General features: G+C 54.6%; 1 long non-coding RNA gene across 1 annotated transcript in view; it reads left to right on the top strand.

Annotated features, from left to right (window-relative positions):
• Positions 1-16,502, top strand: part of LOC115506117 — a 171,583-nt gene that overhangs the window by 57,621 nt on the left and 97,460 nt on the right. Inside the window, exon 2 of the long non-coding RNA XR_004343154.1 lies at positions 10,718-11,079. This is a non-coding gene — a long non-coding RNA (uncharacterized LOC115506117). The remainder of the gene's footprint in view (positions 1-10,717; positions 11,080-16,502) is intronic.

Raw genomic sequence — 16,502 nt, 5'->3', positions numbered from 1 at the left:
CGTTAATTGAGCATTTGCTTGCTGCCGAGCATCTGCAGCGTTGGGTTCTGGGAGATTGAGAATTTAAGGATGAGATAGTTGCTGTCCAATGTCACTTGCACATTGTAATGGAGGACGCTCAGGGCTACAGGGAAATGACAGCAGTTCAGCGTGGGGCCAGGGAGACGGAGAGAATAAGGCCTGCATACTTTCAGAGCGTCCCAGTTCTGCATATTGGGTGGCCGGGCAGAGCGGATGGGCCAGAGGAGATGACAGGCTTGGAACTTGAAATCCATATGGTGTCTGTCACCATACTGTGGGAACACTGGGGGAGTGGCAACAGTGGATTCAGCTGTGAGTCACAAAGAGATGATGGGAAAACAGGGAAGGCTGCACAGAGGAGGGAAAGGGCTTTGCAGGATGAGTAGAAGTTCACCGAGAGGGCTGAACAGTTAGAGGCACAGCAGGGGCAGACACCCAGAAGAGGGTCGCCAAGTGACGTGTCCAGTGTGGCCAGAGTGCAGAGGTGGTTACAGCTGAGGCTGCAAGTGTAAGAGCTTGGACCGTGGGGCTTTAGTCGTGGTTCATCTTATTACCCCTGTGTTATGGGTGTTGTGGTTTCGTCACCTGTATGACGGGACGGGGCCGGTACCTGCCTGTTAGGGACATTGAGTGCACGCTGCCCCTGACCCGAGCCCTGTACTGTTAGCTGTGGGAATCACCTCTGGCCTGGTTTAGAGGCCGTTGACTAATCCCGCAGGTTTGAGACAGGGAGGTGATGTGATGAGACGTGTCGGGTGACCCTGTCCCTCCCGAAAGGAAGGTCTTCTGCTGGCATATGCCCGGGCGCTGCGGTGCTCTCGCTGTGTGCGTCTGTTCCGACGTGACCCTCTGGGTGCCTGTGGGCTTACAGGAGAGGGAGCAGGAACGCTGAGCTGTGTTGAGCCTGCCGAGTGCCCCGGGTGCCGGTGAACAGAGCACTGGGTTCCAGTCATGGTCACATCTTTCCGTCAGCTCGCCAAGAGACCGTGGAAAGCCCCACGTGGTTCCCTCCTCCACCATCCGAATCCAGTTCTCCTCCACCGTTAGCACTGGTGGCAGCCAGGGGGTCCATTGAGGCTGGTGCTCCTCGTGGCCCGGCTGCAGATTTGCAAGAGGTGTGGCCAAGGGGGGCCAGTAATGAGAGCGCAGTACCCTGTGCCTTTTCTTTTCTCCTTTTCCGTTTCCTTCCTGTCCTCTAAAGCACCCTCCAGTTTCAGAATTCAGAGTGCATATATTCCTTTTCTAAGTTCCAGGTTCTGCTTGTTCTAGTTCGGGGGCCCCGGGCAAGCCTCCCTGGTGGACCCTAACTGCTGCCTGCAGAATACACCTCAGAACAACTTCCCAGGGGTGGGTGAGGACAGCCCCAGCCCCTGGGTGTCAGGAGCCCTGTAGGGGCGGGCCCAGAGGGGGTCGGGGAGGGCAGGTCACGGTCTCCAGCTCACACTACTCACCTCAGGCTGCACGCTCACTCCCGGAACGGGGCTTCTCCAGTGACTCCTGCAGCACCCCTGCGTCAGTACCCCCCGCGGGACCTGTGGAGCAGACCCCAGCCCAGGCCTGCTGACCCGCATTGCCGTGCGTCCGTGTGTGCGTGGACCTTGGGGATCTGTACTGGAACAGGCCCTCAGGCGATAGTTAGAGACACTCAGGCGTGAGGCCCCCTGGGCCAGAGAGGCCTTTTGTGTTCCTGGGTAGATAGGGATAATTCACACACACCCCCCGCCCCCACCAAACAGCAGTGTGTGTGTGTGCGTGCATGCGTGTGTGTGTGTGTGTGTGACATCACCATGAATGCCGGAACGCCACCCAGTTCCCACGGAGCTCTGGACACTTGAGGTCCCTGTCAGGCTTCTTTCCTGGACTACTGCTCTGACATGTTTTCGGTGAATTTTTATTTCTGCTGCTTCTTCATTGCACCTGTTTGCTTTCCTCCCCTCCCTCCTCCTGTCTTTCCCTAGACAGCCTCCGTGTTGCCCATATACTCCCTGCGGCTCCTGACCCCGTAATGCTGGTGACAGGGGACACGGTGGAGTTCGCCTTCTGATGGGGGGAGGAGGGTGGCAAGAGTGCGAGCCCGGGCAGACTGACACCGCCTGGCGCATTCGGGGGACGGCACAGCTGCGTGGACTTTGCGTGCCCTGCACCCAGCCTGTTGGATTTCTCTTCTGTGGTCTCTTCCTCCCGCCCCACCCCCTCCACGTTGGGTTTTGCCCACGGCCCCAGGGACAAGGTAGATGGCCCGAGTTTACTTAGTGACATGTGCCTGTGTGGCTTGAAGTAAGACCGGTTTCTGTGAAAGTCAGAAGTGCATTCCAGAGTCACAGTGTGACCTCCCCGGAAGCCCAGCTAATCCAGGTTTTAAAGAGCAGTTGGAACAAAGGTGGTGATTATGGGATGTGGGGGCTGTGAGGTGTGGGAAAGGGCAGGTACGGCAGGGTTGCCTGGTGGGAAGCTCTGTGTTGAGGAATCGAGCTGATGGCCCCAGAATGTGACCCAGATGCTAAAGGGAGGCGGGGGGGGGGGGGGACTTGTCGCAGGGGTGGACCCGCAGGACCGTGTGGCTGATGGTCCTGGGCTGCACTCCACCCCTTGTGAGCTGCGTGACATTGGGCAAGGGGCCTGCTCTCCCCACTTCTCCCCACTTCTGTAATTTTGGGATAGGAGCCCTGACCCTCTGGTTGTGATCATTAATGGGGATTAAATGGGGGGAATTAGAAGGGATCTCTTCTGTGCTTGGCAATTAGTAAATGCTGTTTCTCATTTCTGCCTTATTTTGAGCATCGCCCCTTGCCCCTACCCTGAGCATCTTTTTCCTTCTCAATTTACATACCTCTCAGGGACCCTGTGAGCCCTCCACACAGACAGCCGCAGTCCCGCATGGGGCTCCCCGATGGTCCAGGGTGCGTGGACAACAGTTCGTTGGGCTAGTCCTCGAACGGGTGGTTTCTCACTGACCCATTTTCTTTGGTGAGATGTGAAGCTCTCTGCAGGCAGGCCCTGTGTGGGATCGTGGTCTCCTTCAAAGTTACTTTCTGGGAGAATATGCACGCTCTGGAACTTTTCTAATATGGTGAGCCTTCGAGGGCAGGTCCTGCTGTTCTGTGAACTGCCTGCTCCACTCATGGCTCAGTGGCTCGGGTCCAGGGCACCGTGCCCCCTTTGTTCATGAGGATCCGATGACATTTGGGTCTTTGTTGACCTTTCCCTGAGGGATTTTGTGGGCAAGGGCAAAAAAAGGAAGTGAGGGAAACACACACACACACACACACACACACACTCACACACTCAGTCACTCACTCCCAGGCCTGAAGTTTTGTTATTTGTGGCAGGAGCACGTTCGTGACTTTTCTCAGCTCATCTCAGTATCTGAATCACCTTCAAGCTGTAGAGGAGGTGGCTGGGAGCTGAGCAGGCAGAAGGCTTTCTTTTGTTGAGGACCTGCTGGGTGAAAGGGCTTCAACAGGCCAACTGATTCACCCCTGGCTCTGCGAGGCAGGGCGCATCTCGTGGACGTGCCTGTGGGTTCAGGAGGCGAAGCTCTTGGTTTCACAGCCGCATAGTAGGTGTTGGGTCTGTTTGTCTGTAGAGCTCCGGTCACCACTTGGCGTGGCCTCCCCTCCCCTCTAGGGTCTGTAGGACGTGCGTGCTCCTGGCTCTGCCCACGGGTTTCTCCGGGAGCACTCCTCCCCTCACCTGTGGGTGGGGAGAGGCAGTCGGGACTCATCTGGTTTTGGGGACACTACCTCCCCGTTCCCGTCATGGCGGCCCTGAGCCAGCCGGGGATGATGTGACACCTCCAGGCCACAGGCGGACGCACCACCACTCTGGAGAGGCGTGTCCTGGGCAATGTGGGCCACTTCCCGCTGGAAAAATAGCGAGGACTGGCATTCGCTGACCAACCGGTCACTGGCGCGGGCCTTTCTGTTCAGAGTCTGGCTGTGGATGTTGTCAATGCCTGGGGAATCTCTGTGCGTTGACCTTTCCAACAACTAGCTCCTGCTTCCCCATCTCTGTCTTCTGGAACCTTCTTATCCTGTCCCCTTGCCCCCGGGCTTTCCTACCACATAACCCTTCTGTGGCAGGACAGCCTAGTGGTTAAACAGAAAGGCTCTGGAGGCAGACTGCGTGGGCTCATATCTCGGCCCCCTTTCTGCCTACCTGTCCTCATTGGAAAATGGGTTCACGAGGCACAGCATTGTTGAGGTGACAAGACTTACTGCAGCCAGTGCCCTCGAACAAGCATTCGGGAGATGTGGTTCTCACCTGCTCTGCCAGGCCTCTGGTCATGCTGCCTTCTGCTGACTGTGCCCCGTGCCCGCCGAGTTTAGAAGCTACTCCTCTCCCAGGCGCTGTGTGTCCAGCCCACCTTCATACTTGAGATTGCTTCTTATCCAGCACCCCGCAGGGTCCTCGCTGAGCAACCCTGGGCCAGTCACTCTATCTCTCTGGGCCTCATTTCTCAGCTGTTCAGTGAGGGAATTGGACCCGATTATTCCAAGGTTTCTTATGCTCTGATATGCAAGGGGCTCTCACATTCAGTATGCCCCAGCCTCCCTTTCTCTGCCCTGGCTCCTGCCACCCCACCATCACAACCCGGACACCACCCGGTGTGTTCAATTATAGACATGTACTGTCTCCACGTCTCTGGATCTCTTGGGATAGCCTGGAAGCTCCCTGAAGGCAGGGATGCTGTCTTCCTTGACTGACATGATTTCCAGCATTATTTCAGCCAACACTTATTTTTTTTTTAAGGTTTATTTATTTTTGAGAGAGACAGAGATAGAATGCGAGTGGGTTAGGGGCAGAGAGAGAGGGACACACAGAATCCAAAGCAGGCTCCAGGCTCTGAGCTGTCAGCACAGAGCCCAATGCGGGGCTCGAACTCACCAGCTGTGAGATCATGACCTGAGCTGAAGTCGGAGGCTCAACCGACTGAGCCACCCAGGCGCCCCCTTATTTTTTTTTTTTTTAATGTTTTTATTTATTTTTTGAGAGAGAGAGCGAGCAAGAGACTGAACATAAGTGAGGGAGGGGCAGAGAGAGAGAGAGGGAGACCCAGAATCCGAGGCAGGATCCAGGCTCCGAGCTGTCACCACAGAGCCCACGTGGGGCTCGAACTCATGAAACACAAGATTATGACCTGAGTCGAAGTCCGACGCTTAACCGACTGAGCCACCCAGGTCTCCTTGCAGCCAACACTTATTAAGCACATGTTGAGTTCCCAAGTGCTGTGCGGGACTTCTGGAGCCTGGCCGAACCCGAATGCCAGTATTTTTAAGACTGGCTCTAATCAGTGTCCGTTAGAGCTGTGAGCGGGGCTCCGTTACAAATGCGTGGCGGTACGTGGCCATGGAAGGGCTCGTTCTGTGTGGGCTCCCTGGCCCTTCCCGTGTAAGCCCAGGGTGTCTGGCACAGGATCATCAGACTGTTACGAACATTAGTGAATGGGCCGGGTTCGCTTTGCATCTCTCAAGCCTAACTGGTGACAAGAGCAGCCACATACTGGTGCATTGGGCTGTTGAGGGTGAAGCTGATGCTCCGTGTGACTTGTGAACCCGCGGTGGGCAGCTGTGTGTGCTGAGTACCTTATGTACAGTCTCTCGTCCACGTAAGAACCCAAGAGGACACGCATTTCGATTCTTTATTTTTATTAGACAAGGAAACACTTAAAAGTTTTTTTAATGTTTGTTTATTTTTGAGAGAGAGAGAGAGAGAGAGAGAGAGAGAGAGAGATACAGAATGCAAGCCAGGGAGTGGCAGAGAGAGAGGGAGAAAGAATCTGAAGCAGGCTGCAGGCTCTGAGCTGTCAGCACAGAGCCCAACGTGGGGCTTGAACCCATGAACCGTGAGATCATGACCTGAGCCGAAGTCGGATGTGTAACCTACTGAGCTACCCAGGTGCCCCAACAAGGAAACTTCTAAAGAACTTAAGGGGTGTGCCCACGGCTAGTGACTGAGCGCAGCATTGCGATTCATACCCCTGAAACCCGCCTCATCGCCCCCATCCTCTGAGTGATGAATCCGGTGTGTGCACGGGGGGAGCGTGTGCCGGAAGGCGTGGGGATTCCAAAGCAGCCGATCCGCGTCTTCCCAGCACACGGGGAGGAGAAACTGAAATGAAGCAAAAACAGAGACTGTCAGCAAGAGCGGCCGCTTTCCCCGGGAACAAATCTCCTTGATTTATCTCTCCAGGTTGGACAGGCCCCGGTTCTCGGGGATCACAGAGACATAATGTGAACACAGCCAGAGAAATTGCTGCCTCTCCCTTCGTCAGTAAAAGAGGAAGGAGACACCTCTTCTGTGGCACCCGCGTTGAGGAAATCCTGCCTCCCGCGCCTGGGACAGATGCTGGGGCGCGCCCAGAGTGGGGGAACCTTCCCGACTGGACCCTCCCAGCCGAGAACCCCTCTGTTACCGCTCTGGCCAGAGCCGTGCCCGAGGCTGGCTTCCAGAGGCGCCAGAGTCAACATCTGCTGACTCTTGCGTGACAAGACTACTCACTGTTGCAGAGAGAAGAGAGAGGACAGAGAGAGAAAGCACACCCTCAGAGTCCGGGGGCCCAGCCACAGAAAGGGGACGGCACGCGGCCAGGCACACCACGGACACGTCCCCTGGCTCCCACCACGCTTCTCTCGCATGCGGGTGCCAGGGACCACTTGACCTGCGCACTTGATCTGTGCCCTGTACCCCTGCTCACCATTCTGAGCCAACCCAGGGCACCTGGTTACAAAGTTTCCCCCCCGCCCCCCGCCCCGGCCCCGCTGTTGTGTAGGAAATAGAGGCAGCCTGTTTCTAGTTTTTCTTCAGAATGCCCACTGCAGGGGGCCAGCTGGTGGAACTAGGGAGGGTCAAGAAGGAAATGACACGTGTGGGCCGGGAGGCACAGGGGGAGACTCTGCCAAGAGAATGGGGCTGGGAGCTGTATTTTCTTGTGGGGCAATTCCAGGCCGGATTCTGAATTCTGTGTCACCAGGCCGGAAGACGATTATTTGCCAAGTGCTCCCCTCGGTGCCCTCAGGGGCAGGGGCAGCTGGAAGCAGCGGGCCGTGAACGTGTGGAGGGGCAGGGAAGGCCGGCAGGTGCCGGGTCCCAGGCTGGAGGGCCGTTCCCAAGCCGGAGGCCTGCCAACAGCGTACTTTCTCGGGAGACATTAAAGAAAAGTTAACTACCATTTTGTTGGGCCTTGCCAGGCATTAGAAAGTCCATCTATCGTGATTCCCCGGGCGGCCTGGCCGGTGTCTGCACACCGCACGTGGGTGTGCAGCCGGCACCTGGGTGAATGCAAGGCCACCCGCGTTTCTGGAGCCAGTCCTGACGCCTTCCGGTCACTAACTGTCCCTTCCCCCTCACTCAGGATCACCTTGTCCTGACTTCTCACAGCATAGATTACTTTAACCTGCTTATGTGTTTAACATAAGTAACACCGTAGGGCTCTCCCTGGTGTCTGGCTTCTTTCACTCAGACTTATGTTTGTGGCTCGTTTTCGTTGCTCTGTAACAATGTAACAGTGTAGCATTCCTCTGTGTGTGTGTGTGTGTGTGTGTGTGTGTGTGTGTGTTTAATTTTTTTTTAACGTTTGTTTATTTTTGAGAGAGAGCGAGCAAGAGACAGAGTGTGAGCAGGGGAGGGGCAGAGAGAGAGGGAGACACAGAATCTGAAGCAGCCTCCAGGCTCTGAGCTGTCAACGCAGAGCCCGATGTGGGGCTCAATCTTACGAACCATGAGATCATGACCTGAGCTGAATCCAAGAGATGGACATTTGATGGACTGAGCCACCCAGGCGCCCCACGACATCTTTCAGTGACGGGTGCACATTTCTGTGAGTCTGTAAATGGGTGTGGAACTGCTGGGTCACAGGGCACATACACGCTCAGGTTTAGTGGATAATGCCAAACCAGTTTCCCAGATCGTCTGTCCACCAGCTTGCGTGAGAATTCCAGTGGCCCAGAGGAAACCAGTCCTGGGTATTGACCGTCTTTTTTATTTTGGCCAATCAGTTACAGCAGAAGCAAATGCCTTGCAAAAAAATCACATAGCGGAGCAAGCGGAAATGCTCCCCAAGAGGGAGACGTTACTGTTGGGTGACATGACAGGTTGCGCTGTGCCGTGCTGCGGGTTCTTGCCGGTGAAGCCCATGGCGGGGCTGGGCCACCTCCTCCGGGAGGGTCCACTGCTTGGCTGCAGTGGCACCCAGCAGACCGTGTAATAATTCTTCCCCAGGTGACAGAGCTTTAATGTACCTGTCCCCAACCAAACACACGTGGCTTCAGCCTTGCCCGTGGGCCTCTGTAAATATTTAACAGACCGTGTCCCTCCTTCTCTCCCCTGCCATTGACAGGGGCTGGTACCACAAGTCATTGCCCCCTCCTGCTGGACCCACAGGACCCCGGCCCTGACACTGCAGTGCCCCGCCTCTCCTAGCTGCTTCCTGGGGCTGGAGCTGAGCCTGGGGAGACCCAGGACAGGCTGCGTTTGACTCGCAGGAGGCCTCATCCATTTGCAGAATAAAATAATGGCTAACTGAACACTTAATATGTGCCCAGCAGTGTGCTAAGTACTTTATGGTGGTTCTTTCTTTCTTTTTTTAAGTCTATTTATTTATTTTGAGAGGGAGAGAGAGAGAGAGAGAGGGAGAGAAGAAGTGGGGGAGGGGCAGAGAGAGAGCGGGGGACAGAGGATCCGAAGGGGACTCTGTGCTGACAGCAGAGATGTGTAATTCACCCCATTTTACAGATGAGGAAACTAAGGGTTAAAACCATTTTCCCCAAGTAACATAGCTAGTAAGTTTATTAGTTTGACTTCAGACGTTAATGTTTTAACCACTATCCTGTATTTCTCTCTTAGAGTCTAATATTTAGATACTCAAACTTCCTTTTGATCCCATCTTTCTCTTGGGCCTAAAAGCTATGTCAGGTGGGTTTAAATGGGACAAGGGGAGCTCACCCTGTGATCCCTGGTCACTGAAGAATGCTTAAAACAGAGGACGGATCCCTGTTGGCATGGTTGCTGTGAATCACAGTCCCCCCAAAGATGTTCATGCCGTAGTCCCTAGGACCTTACATGTCAAGAGAGACTTTGTAGACACGATTCAAGTGCAGGGCCATGGGCTGGAAGATTATCTTGGGTCATCTGGGTGGACCCCGTGTAACCACAGGGCTCCTTGAAAGTGGAAGAGGGAGGCTGAAGGGTCAGCGAAGGGGGTATACTGGTGGGAGCAGCGTCAGAAAGATGCTATGTTGCTGTATTTGGAGATGGAAGAAGGGAGCCCTGAGCTGAGGCATCCGAGAGCCACCTCTGGAAGCTGGAGAAAGCCAAGGAGAAAGGTTTTTCTTAGAGCCTCCACAAGAAAGAGCCCTGCCAGCACCTTGGTTTTAGCTTGGTGACACCCGGGTCAGACTTTTGACCTCCAAAACCGTGAGATAACAAATTTGTGTTGTTTTATGCCACCAAGTGTTTGAACATTTGTTGCCGCAGGAACAAAACAGTTGCTGTTAATGACCATTGCTGTGATGGTCACGCTCTTGGGCTTTGGTGCCAGATGCCTGATTTCAAATCTCTGTTGTATGATTTTCTAGCTGTGTGACCTCGGGCAAGTTGTTTAACTTGTCTGGGCCTCAGGTTTCTCATCTCTCAAACTGGATAAGAATAGCCTCTTACAGATAAAGTTGCCATCGGGGTTAAATGAGGGTCCTACGCGCGTGAAACGCCTGATAGTAAGTTTGAGGTACAGTCACTGCAGGAGGAGTCCTCACTGGTAACACGGAGCGGTGGATCCAGGCACACAATTGGGAGACAGACTCGCCTGATTCAGGCTCCACTCTTACTGGTTTGGAGCTGGGTAGTTGTGTGTGGCTTCATTTCCTTATCTGGAAAATAGAGGCAGGAGTCCCAGAGTGGCCCGGGGTTGGGGGGGGGGGGGTCGTATCAGATGGTGGGCCAGAACCTAGCACAGTGAGGGATAGGCACTCCTGTAAAGGGCAGTCGCTCTTGTCTTTGGCTGGGTGGTGACGGTCCAGCCTGCAGCCCTGTGCGTCATGGGTCCGTTGGAATAATTTCAGTCCCTGTGCGGGGGAGGCAGGAGTATCCCCACAGAGCTAGAACAGTACTGGGTACCTAGCAGGTGTTCAGTAATTGCTGCATACGTGAATAACGAAAGGGAACGGCCCCGGGCCCTGCCCTGAAGAAGCTCACTGTGCAGGATGAGGCCTGGAGAGATGCCAGAGCTTTGTGGTTGTCTTTAAAAAGAAACCAAACAAAGAACTACTTCCTACCGGCTGACCCCAAACCCCCTCTGCTCACTGCCGGGACCTCTCAGCCCTGCAGGGGAGCTCAGGACTGTATGCCAGGTCTGGCCCAACTATTAACTCTCTAAGCTAGCCGCCTACCCCTTCGCGGATGTTTTCTCCTCATCTTTATAATAGATGTGCCCTCTGCCCTCTCAGGGTAGTTCTGGGGAGCCCCAAGCAGTAGAAGGTTCTGGATCTGAGAGGTCTTTGGTGCCTGTGTGCGGTGACCCTCCCCTGAGGCAGGCCCCGGGTCTCCTGCCTCCCCTCTGTTTGGGTGTCAGAGCTCCGGGGCGTTATTCTTGGTGAGTTCCCCTCTAAGTGTATTAGGGTCGAATACAAGGAAGAGTAACACGACTACTGCTCTGGGTCCTGATTCGAACAAGATTGATTTTTCTTCTTCTCATCCCCAGCCCTGATCTTTGGACCAGAAAGGAATTAAAAAGATGCCCCTCACGGTGGCCATGCCTGTCGGTTACATGGAGCTCCATTCAAGGATTTTCGGAGCCTTTTGGATTTACAGTGATATTCAGCTGCCTGGGGAATAAAGTTGGTGGAAGCTTTCTCTGGAGTTACGTACACCCGACACCTGTCTGGATGCTACTGGCGGTTTTAAGGAAGGCCCTGGCTGAGTGCCTGGCGGATCCCTGCAGCCTGGATGCCCGTGGGAGACGGAAGACCGCGGCTTCCTGTGAGGGCTGACGCCTCTGTCCTTCTCTCCTCACGGATGCCTGGTTGGGTCTCTGCCAGCCCCGCCGGGGGCTCCCTGTGACACGTAAGGCCTGTCTCCTCCTTGTGCACACGTCCTCTGCATGTTCTGTCAGGTGTCCACCTGGGCTTTAGGTGACACTGGCCTGGCAGGTGGGAGGGAGGTCACCGTGATGGAGCCGGCCCTCAAGGGGAGCTGGTGTTGAATGAGCTCACTCTGTGCGTCTGCCTGGGTGCTGGGTGCCTGGGGGAGACGGACGGAAATGGGAAGGAGCTTCCCAGGAGCCTCCACCGTTCCCTGTGCAGACGTCATCGCGCCTGTGCCAGCCTCGGTTGATGTCCTGGTTCGTGTGCCCGTCTCCGTCCACCAGACCACAAGGGCCTCGAAGGCGGAGGCCTCTTCCTTCTGAAGTGTGTTTTGAACACCCACCACGGTGCCTGGCACGTAGCGTCTCTGGCTGCAGAAAGGGCATCAGGGTGCGACCGTTAGTGAATTAAGGCGTTGAGAGTGAGTAGGGACGGAAGGCACGCCTCTGTGCTCAGCGCGAGAGACGCATTGTTGGATGCTTGCAGGGTGCGTGTGGAGCCAGGAGGCCTGGGTTTGAGTCTCTGACCCACCCCTGCTGTGTGCCTCGGGCCGAGTGGCCGCTGCCTGCCTCTCCCTTCTCTGTTCAGTGGCGGTGATGTGTGCCCTTGCTCTTGCCAGGGTCGTGTTGAGGATCACAAAATAGACGCTCGCGCTGACACCCAGCACGGGTCCCGGCACGCGGGAAAGGCTCAGCACATGGTACGGTCACCGCTGGCTGGGGGAGGGCTCCTGCGGAGGGTTGGCCGTTGTTTGGGCCGCGAACCAGAGCCAGGTGGCCCGTGCCCGGCTTCACGCCGGGTACTGCTGTTTGGCGCAGGCAGTTGGTCGAAGGTCGCTGTCGCCGGAGCCCGTGGGGAGGTCTGGCGGGCCAGGGAAGGGAACCTCGCGTCCGTGTGAGGGAGGGAGTGCCGGGCTGGACATGGCTTTGACGGTCTGTGGGGGTTCTGCAGGAGACAGGCTGGCCCCCTGTGACATTGGTGACCCTGAGGGATGTGGCCTTAGCATCAGGCTGCTCGCGGGAGAATAGCGGCTCAAACAGCCAGTGCCCCGAGTGCAGGTCACCCGGGGCCACCTGGCACTTGGTTGCCAAGACCGCAGTGAGGTGGGACCTGGGCTTTGATTTGGACGGGGTTCCCAGGGCCGCTCGTGCCCCATGGCACTTCTCAGCGAGGCTTTCCCTGACCTCCTCATGGATGGAAATAGTGTCCCTCTGGTTATCCACCCTGCTCTCAGTCGGCGCCCCTAGATGTGTTATAATTTGGTATTCACTTAACGCGGGTTCTTTGATCTCTTGTCTTTCTCCCCCGCTGGAAAGCAGTCTCTCTGAGGTCAGGAAGCACGTTTGCCTTACACAGTAGGCATCTCATTTCTGTATCTCACTTGATCAGATCAGAGAGTGACTCTTCGTGGTTTTATTTCAGTTTTCCTGGAAGGGACAGACAAAAAAAGGGAAGTGCTCTCTTTTTGAGCATCTGTATAACTCCGGCAGCCAACAGTCTCACTAGGTGGGCAGTGGTGTTCCCATAGTACAGCTGAGAACGGTGAGTTTCACGGGGGCCAGGTAGCTCACCCGAGGATCTTTATCTAAGAGAACACTGAGCAGGAAGCCAAGAGCTGCCTGGTGTTCTACACCGAATCATGCCAATTCAGCTGAAGGGTAAAGACTTTTCCTTGGGGGGCCTTTAGAAGGGCGTGTGTGTGTGTGTGTGTGTGTGTGCGCGTGTGTACATGTGTGTATGTAGCATTGCCCACTGCAGAACGCTCTTGGGCTCCTCACAACTGGGTGCCCTCTTTGTCCTCCGGGAGAGACAGACTTTCACTGAGACCCTCCCTCCTGTGTGGAGGAACAGGGGCCACGCTGGGTCCCAGGATAAAGTGTGTTTGGGTTGCAGTCTGGCCCCTGGAGGCTCACGGCCCTCAGGGAGCCTGTGCCCTTGGGTGAGTGGGGCTTTGCAGCCCCGTGTGATGGGTGTCGTGCTGGCAGTACTGTGGCCAAGCAGGGCAGGGAGAGGAATCATGCAGGGAGGGGGCTGGTGGGTCTGCAGAACGGTGAGGGCAGGGGGGTTCGGCCGGGCTTGCACGACTGTCCTGGGGCATGAGGGCCTCAGGTAGAAGAGTGAGTTGGAAAGACTGAGGCACAGCACTGCCCCTCGGCCTCTCGCGCCTCTTCCTGCCATTTCCCCTGCCTTCCCTCTGTGGCACCTGTGCCCCCACTTATCACATGACCCGCAGCCCCGCTTCTCTTTTTATCCGTTGCTCCCAAGAACAAACCCATCGTCTGGCTCCTCCCAGGAGGACCGGAACGGGCTCTGCACCAGGAGACACGGCATGGTCACGGGGGGAAGTAAGACTCAGCCTGGCTCCTCCTTTCTGGCGGCCGAGTCCCGGCCCCCCACCTGCAGGGTCGTACCCTGTGGACGCTGACATGGAAGTGATCACCATGTATTGAGCCACACCGTGTGCAGGGCACGTGGCAGATAACTCTTCCGTTCCAACCCCTGAGGGACCTGTGGGGTAAACACCACTTACTGTGGGATGACAGGTGTAAACCAGGCTGGTCCTGGGCACGCCTGGCCCAGTGGCCCCTGGACTTACCGGTTAGATGGTGAACCGTGCTACTGGCTTGCGCTTGGTCTTCGTGCAGGCCCCTGTGCTGGTGTTGCTGGTCGTGCTGGGCCTGGTGCTGGTGCTGGGCCTGCTGGTCCTGGTCCCGGTCCTGGTGCTGGCCCTGGTCCTGTTGCAGCTGGCGCTGCTCTTGGTGTTTCCTGTGTCCAAGGCAGCCCCTCCAGTCCCCCCTTCGCCGCCCCGTGTGCAGTTTGCATTTCTGCTCCTAGCATGTGGGCTTGACCTCATCTCCTTATCTCACAAGTCCATCTTTAGCTTCTTGGAAGAGCCGTGTCTCTTTGAACCCTGGTACCCCGGACCGCTGCGAGAGCAGGCCTGACCCTCTCCTTATTTATTTATTTTTCCCGGGCCGCTGTGCTGACTCACAACACACACACTCATCCTGGGGCTCAGGGATGCGGTGCTGCCCTCCCACTTACACGGAATCTCCAAGCCAGCATTCCTAGAGATGGCTTTTTGCCCTGGACTTGTTCCCCAGCAGGGGTGCCTGGGTCCCCTGGAGTATACACAGGCTCAGCTGAGGGAGAGGCTGTGACTCATTCTCCAGGCTGAGCCCGGACACCAGGCTTCTCGATGAACAGCCGTGAGATTGCTTAATGGCGGGTGTTTTTTAGCTCCTGGAATGTGCCTGGTTAATCTTCCAATCTGGCGAGGTGGGTGCGGTGCCCCTTCTTATATATGAAGAAACTGGGCTGCAGACAAATCCAGAAAGCTTCTGAACTTCTCTCTGGAGAGAAGCAGGGAAGCTGGTACCTGTGCTCCAATCTGCCTGCCTTCAGCCTCCCTTCTCCTGCGGGGCCAGTGGCTCTCAGGCTGCGGTGAGGTGTGCAAGAGGGCTGCAGGTTACCGAGGGGCAGGCTGACTTAAAAAACACGGTGTTACACTTACCTTATCTTGACTTAGAAAAAGATCACACTTGACTCATGAGGCCTGTTATTTCGCAGTGTTGTTGCTTAGGACACGGATGTTTGACTTTAAAAGCCATTTTTGCAAAAAATATTGCAGTAACACAAGTAAACGTAGCCTTCTTGAAGAGGGCAGCATTTGGAATGCGGTCCTCATTTCCGTCTGTGCTGCTCTCGCTGCGTGGCTCTGGCCACATCACTGGGGACAGCATCTCTCTGCCTGTGACCTGAGTAGTTCTGTGCTCCGCTTCACATCAGCTGTGCCGGTGAGTTCAGTGGGATCCTCCCGAGATCCAGAAGGTTCGTGATGAAGGGACTGCACAGCTCAGTCTGAAGCTAGATGGAAAACAAGAAGAATCTCAGCACCAGAGCGCTATATAAAATCCCATAATTCTGCTCGAATTGACCGTGGCCATTGCTCTCGGCACTGCAGACGCCTCGTATTTATCGAGCACCCAAAGTCTTCAGGTCAACTCCTGTGTTACTGTCTGGGGTTGAATTAGGAAATAGTAAATGTTCCCCCTATGAAATCAATTGATGACTCATTCACTCATTTTTTCATTCATTTCCCCTCAATAAACAGGGGATAATATTACCTACCCCATGGGTTCATTGTGAGAATTACATAAGAGAACATATTGAAGGGCTTAATTCAGTGCCTGACATATAATAAGTACTCTGGGAATACCAGCTATTTTTAAATAAAATGTTGAAATGGAATTAGAAGATCAAAACCCGTAGGCATATAGAAATAAAGAACATTGAGGATGAGTTACTAAAATGTGACATTAAATTCTTCTCTGACTTCCTAGTCAGCACAACACAGTGGAGAGGTTATGTTTGTCTCGGTCAAGGATTGGCAGACTTTTCTGTCAAGGACGAGGTAGTAAATATTTGTGGCTTTACGGGACACACAGTTCTGTCACCACTAGTCAGTTCTGCCTCTGTATCCGGAAGGCAAGCATAGCCAGTATGTAAATGAGTAGGCATGGACATATTCCAGTAAAACTTTATCAGAATTGGCAGTTAGTCCATAGGCTGTACGTTGCCCCTGGGTGTGAATGAGGGAAACCTTGGGGTGCCTGGATGGCTCAGTCAGGTAAGCATCTGACTTCGGCTCAGGTCATGATCTTGCAACTCGTGGGTTCAAGCCTTGAATCAGGCACTTTGCTGACTGCTCAGAGCCTGGAGCCTGCTTCAAATTCTGTGTCTCCTTCTCTCTCTCTGCCCCTCCCCTGCTCACACTCTCTCTTGTCTCTCCTTCAAAAATAAACATACATTTAAAAAAAAAAAATTAAGTGAGGGAAACCTGCTTATCACTGAGTGAAAGAAACTTCTGGATCATAAACTTTAAAAAAAATGTGTTACAAGTGTGGTCCTTTTTTAAAAAAGATTTTATTTACTTATTTATTTACTTATTTATTTACTGACTTATTTTTGAGACAGAGAGAGACAGAACGTGAATGGGGGAGGGTCAGAGAGAGAGGGAGACACAGAATCCAAAGCAGGCTCCAGGCTCCGAGCTGTCAGCACCGAGCCCGCCGCGGGGCTCGAACCCACAAACCGCAAGATCATGACCTGAGCCAAAGTCGGAAGCTCAACCAACTGAGCCACCCAGGCGCCCCTAAGGTTTTATTTTTAAGTAATCTCTACACCCCATGTGCAGCTTGAACTTACAACCCTGGGATCAAGCGTTACACGCTTCGCTTGACTGAGCCAGCCAGGCACCCCAAGATGTGGTCTTTGTCTGAGGCTTGTTAAACGGTATATACACAGTGCTTTCTTTAGGGTTTTATGGAAAATATAGAAGACCTTTACATTGCTAGTTCTTTTACCACGTATCTAACAAACATTTATTGAGGTCTTACTGTG

Source organism: Lynx canadensis, chromosome F2 (genome assembly GCF_007474595.2).
Source record: "Lynx canadensis isolate LIC74 chromosome F2, mLynCan4.pri.v2, whole genome shotgun sequence".
NCBI lineage: Eukaryota > Metazoa > Chordata > Mammalia > Carnivora > Felidae > Lynx > Lynx canadensis.
Note: the sequence above shows the minus strand (reverse complement) of the source record. Positions and strands in the feature narration are given on the sequence as shown.